Genomic DNA, 5,248 nt, shown 5'->3' with positions numbered 1-5,248 from the left:
AGTCGAGTTGAAACGAAAATATAAACGCCATTTACCATCTTCAAATAGAAATGCTAACTGACGACTTGCCATAAATCCTGAAAAAAATAACGGAGCTCATCTTGTTCATCTGAAGATATTAAGTGTTTAATACCCAGCTTCACGTGAAGGGCGGCGTTCCACGTGTGCTCTCTAGCAGGGCTAAGTACTCGAGCGTGATTTGAGGTCATCTCTCCTGGCAGAGGCGGTATAGCAGCTGCCTGTGGAACTTTATTTTCCGTACATAGGCGCTTTTCCTAAGAACTTCATTTTGTTTTTCTGCACTTACCGTTCCAAGAAAATGTTTATGTGGTAACACCATCGGTACATTACAAATGTATTCCAAATAAATAAATGTAAAATATGTTTGATTTTACGTTCAACACTATTAAAGTGTCCGTTTTCGCCTACTTATCCTTGTCTAGCTCACACATTTCATCATAGCTTCAAAGGTCAGCGAATGTGTCTTTCTAGAGAGACATTTTAGGAAACGAACACAAATTTTCTCAGCAGTTGGCCTTATTTTACAAGCGGATATGAAAAGAGGGTAGGCCAATCAAAAGGCGAGATTTTTGGTAGAAACGAAAGCACCGTAAGTGGCAGATCTTCTACCTAACCTTAAATTATAGAGAATCTATTTTCAAATTTTTTATGAGGAAAATTGAACAAGTCCTGGTTGGAATGTGCTTGTTGGCTTCGGCATACCTAATGCCTTGCCGTCTTTAAGCAAAAGCTCCTGAAATCATCTATGAATGTGGGCATTTAAGTTGAAAGAAAGTGAAATAATAAAGAATAGCAAAATAAAACAAAACTTAAGCCGAGCGAGCAGCTGCCTTCCAGACCACGTCATTTGTCTTCTATTACACGTTCGCATACGCCTTCGAAACGCAAACAAAGGAATAGAAGAAATTCATTCACATTGAACTGCGAGAGAAGATGCTACTCAAGATGAAAAGTACACAAATAAAGCAAGGTATCAACAGGATGAGCTGCTGCACATTTGCACACACATGTATGTATGTATGTATGTACGGGTATGTATGTACATGCATGCAGAGTTGAGCAAATAAATGAGTGGGTAAGTGAAGTGCCTCAGCATGTGAACGCCTGGCGAGCTGCGAGTGAGGTAAATAAACAGGATAAGCGTGCCTGAAGTTGAGTGAACTGTGAGATGACGCTTTTGGGTGGATCAGCATAGCAAAGACTATTGGATTGGATTGGATTACGTACGCCAGTAGGCACGTTGTCTTGGCACGTGACACAGTGCAAACAAACCGAAAATGCAATATGAAACGTTTAATTATGCGCCTACTCATACATGTGTACCTTCGTAAATAAGTACATAGTATGTATGTATGTATGTACATTAGGGTGGTCCAAAGTATAGTCGGAATTTTAATGCTCTCACCCCCGAGGATTGTTCTATATCAAGGCATATCAAACAGGTAGCAGCAGTAGAGCAAAAACAATATTTACGTGTATTTTGTTGCTGCTTCTGGTATCGAAACTGTCAAAACCTGTATTGATTATTTTCTTCTAAACCAAATATTGCCATGCGAAATACAAAAAAATAAAAAATTTAAATTGGTAAAAATAAAAATTGTTGGAACTTTCTTTCCTAGTAAATTTATTTGCTTCTCGAAGCATTGATGCATCCTTTGCAAGCCCCAGTAATCAGCGATTGTGCTGCTGAGTTGGGCGAACCTTCCAAAAGCTGCTATTCAATCGCTTGTTTGGTATGGAAAAATATTTCACATGCAAAAATATTCCGACAATTTATATTTTTTGTGAAAAGAAATTAAAAATATTTGGCATTTTCGAGCCAAATAATTTGAAAAAAAAATCAATTCAGCTGCTCTACTGCTCTACCTTTTCAATATGCTTTGGTTCTATATCGAAAAAAGTAATCCCCATAATTTTTTATTTTGAAATCAAAAAATATTTAGAGGTCACTCAAACGCGATCAAAGTTTTTCATGTATTTTGTATGGGGAAAAACAAATCAATATTTTTCGATCGGAAAACTCAGCTTCTCTTCAGGAGACTTTCAATAGTAATACCCAATTGTTTATTTAACAATTTTTTAATACTAGCAATTTGTTATTGGTCCCCTCATTGCATTTTTCGAGGTTTTTGGGGTTTTTTGCCGGACCTATAAATTATAGTTGCGATGAAAAAACGGTTAAATAAACAATTGGGTAGGTATTATCAGTGGGAATCTGCCGCAGGGAGACAGAATTTTCCAATCGAAAAATATTCGAATATTCGAAAAATATCGAACTCTACACCATTTCTACGAATAGTTGCTTTTTTCCATATAAAATGCATGAAAAACTTTTAGCGCTTTGCGCGACCTCTAAATTTTTTTGATTTCAAAATAAAAAAATAGGCGTATATTTTTGTTCGGTATAGAACAGAGCATAAAAATTCTGGCTTACGTTTACACATACATTTTTTTTGACCACCCTAATGTACATTCGTTAATAAAGTTTTTAGTATTATCTTTCTGGCTAGTAAATATAACTTTAGAACAGAAATACCTAACGGAACTCCATCAGAGAGCTAGCTTCCCCGTAGTATCAATTCAATTAATATCCAAAACTTATTATAAAAAAAAACTCTGAAATCCACTGAAAACGAGTCGTAAAACGGTCTAACAATACAATAGACCTCCGTCCTCAAAACCGTTTATGAGGCAAATAATCGATACTCTTTTTTCCAGCCCAAGAGCCTCTGCGGTTCCAAGTAGCGGCAAACGCCAGCGCTACTCAGGTGCCATAAGTTACAGTTGAAGAGGTTCGCGATGCCTGTGCTAACCTTAGTCGGAAAAAGTCCCCGGGCCCCGATGCTATCCCGTGATAGAGGCGCTATGGCGATACCCAGAAAGTTTCGACGCTTGTGGATGGGCGTTTTTGATAAACTTTGGAAGGTCCAACGCCTGGTTTTACTGCCTAATCCCAATACGCCTCTGGGCGACCTCGCTGCTTTCCGAGCGAATTTCATGCTTGATACCCGAGCCATCGGGCATTGTGAATAAAATCTAATGGCGTTTTCTTTTCTCGAAAAAAATGTCACCTTTTTATAAGGCTATAATCAATTGCGTTTTCTTAAAATTTCGAACTTTTTACATAAATTTAATTGAATAAATCGAGTAAAAGGTCTGAAATTTTAAGAAAAATCAATTGCTTAGTTTTTATTCATAAGGCCCATTGGTTCGACGACGAGTGATCGTGCATCAAATCATCAATCAGTTTGGCTTCCGGAAAGGACGCTCTACTATCGATGGAGTACGTCTGGTAAAAGCCATTGCGGCGGATGCAAGAGCCGGGAAGCGATGTAAAGGCGGTACAATTGAATACTGCCTCGTCGTCAACCTAGATGTCAAAAATAATTCCCGAATTCGAAAATCTGGTAAAAAATAGTCCAGAAGTTTGCAGCTTTTTCTGTGACAGAATCATTTTGAGTGAGACAATCGGGCAAATCGGGCGTAATAAGGCATAAGGACTCAGGTGTAGTACCTCAGGCATCGGTTCTAGGCATACTGCTAGGGAACGCCATGGGTCTGAGTCTGGCGGAGCAGAAATCGGAGGTGTTACTCATCAGTGGCCGTAATGAAAGAGAGGAGGTGAAGGTCCGCATCAGGGGGTGTACGATACATTAAAAGCCATCGATTAAATACCTGGGCATTCAACTCGACGCTAAATTGAAGCTCAATGCACCACAAGCATTACATTCGCGAGAAGGCTGCCAAAACAAACTGCGCGTTCGCCAGGATAATGGTACATCAAGCGTGCATCTGTCTTTGCCAATTCTGCTGGTGGACCACCTGTGGAATAGTGTAATTATTTTCTTACCGCAGGCGCATATGTATGTTGTCCCTTTCACGTCAAAAAATTTACGTTTCGCGTCCTTGACGAATTCCTTCTAACTTAGACATCGAAGTTTGACTTAAACATTTTTTTTGCGTTACTCGGACCAGGGCTGGAATCTCAAACGACTCAGCTATAGCGTCATATGGATGTATGAATATACATATATGTATGTATGTATGTATGTACGATATATTTTAAAAAGGGGTTTCCGTCCATCCCTTGTCAAATTTCGTTTAGAGACAAACCGGTTTCGGCAATGTGCCATCTTCAGTTTTATTTTCGAACGAATATAAATCCAACAATTTTTTTTGAGCTTGAGGCCGTTTCTAATGAAAAATGTTGTGGAAAAACAACAAAAATTTACACATGGTAGAAGTTATATGTAGTTGCTATTTCGGAGATGCCCACATCTCCTCATTTGACTACTTCATCCAGTTCACTGCGATTTAAATTTGCCAGTCCGGCGTTCAAAGCCAGTGGTCTTAACCTTCTGTAAATGGTCGTGCCTTTTTCCACTTCTTCATTTGATCAACCCAACTACAATCAAGGACACCGATTTTGTTGCTTTTAGACTGGATCATGAGGTTGTTGTTGGTTTTTGTTAATATTCTATTTTTTTTTTAGAATGTTTAACACATAACAATTATATTCAACAATTCAACAACAAAAAATTTGGACTCAAACGGTTTTTGTAAAAAGTTTAAAATTTTACCGTACATGGTTTTTGTTCGAAAATGAGCTATACTTTTGTAAAAAATTAAGAAAATAAATTAGTAAAATAAGATTAAATAAACTTATTAAAATATCGCGTCCCTATTAATTTTTCCACCACTGTACATATAACCAGAGCAAAGTTTTAGGAGACCTAAAATTGCAAATAATTTCCAACAGTTTTCAGCTACCAAAAAATAATTATTAATTATTTTTAATATGTGGATATGGAAGTGTTGAAAACTAAAATTCAAATCCTCATTTAAAAAACTACGTAGTTCTTCGGCACCCTTTAAACAGTTCCGAACCCATTTTATATTTCAATTTAAAACATTGTGCTACAACATTTCAAATTTTTTGACTTAGGCCCTTTTGCATTGATGACGGTATCTATAATGTACAAGTGGTCCACTTGCAAAGTGCGCTATGTAAAATTTTTTCAATTTTTAGTTTTTTTGTGGATAACGTTCCAGTATTTAAAGTAGTTTCATGTCGACTAACAACACAGTGCAAAAAAAAGTAACATATTTAGAAACTTTCAAAGGTCGTATAGACTGTTAATGTTATGTTATGTTATGTTATGTTATGTTATGTTATGTTGTGTTATGTTATGTTATGTTATGTTATGTTATGTTATGTTATGTTATG

General features: G+C 37.0%; 1 protein-coding gene across 3 annotated transcripts in view; it reads left to right on the top strand.

The window, feature by feature from the left end:
- The window catches only part of LOC118743470 (myocyte-specific enhancer factor 2), a 148,482-nt gene that overhangs the window by 28,537 nt on the left and 114,697 nt on the right, over positions 1-5,248 (top strand). The gene's annotated exons all lie outside the window — the stretch shown is intronic.

The sequence above is a fragment of the Rhagoletis pomonella genome, unplaced genomic scaffold (genome assembly GCF_013731165.1).
Source record: "Rhagoletis pomonella isolate Grant_MI unplaced genomic scaffold, Rhpom_1.0 Rhpom_scaffold_00007, whole genome shotgun sequence".
NCBI classification, from domain to species: Eukaryota; Metazoa; Arthropoda; class Insecta; order Diptera; family Tephritidae; genus Rhagoletis; species Rhagoletis pomonella.
Note: the sequence above shows the minus strand (reverse complement) of the source record. Positions and strands in the feature narration are given on the sequence as shown.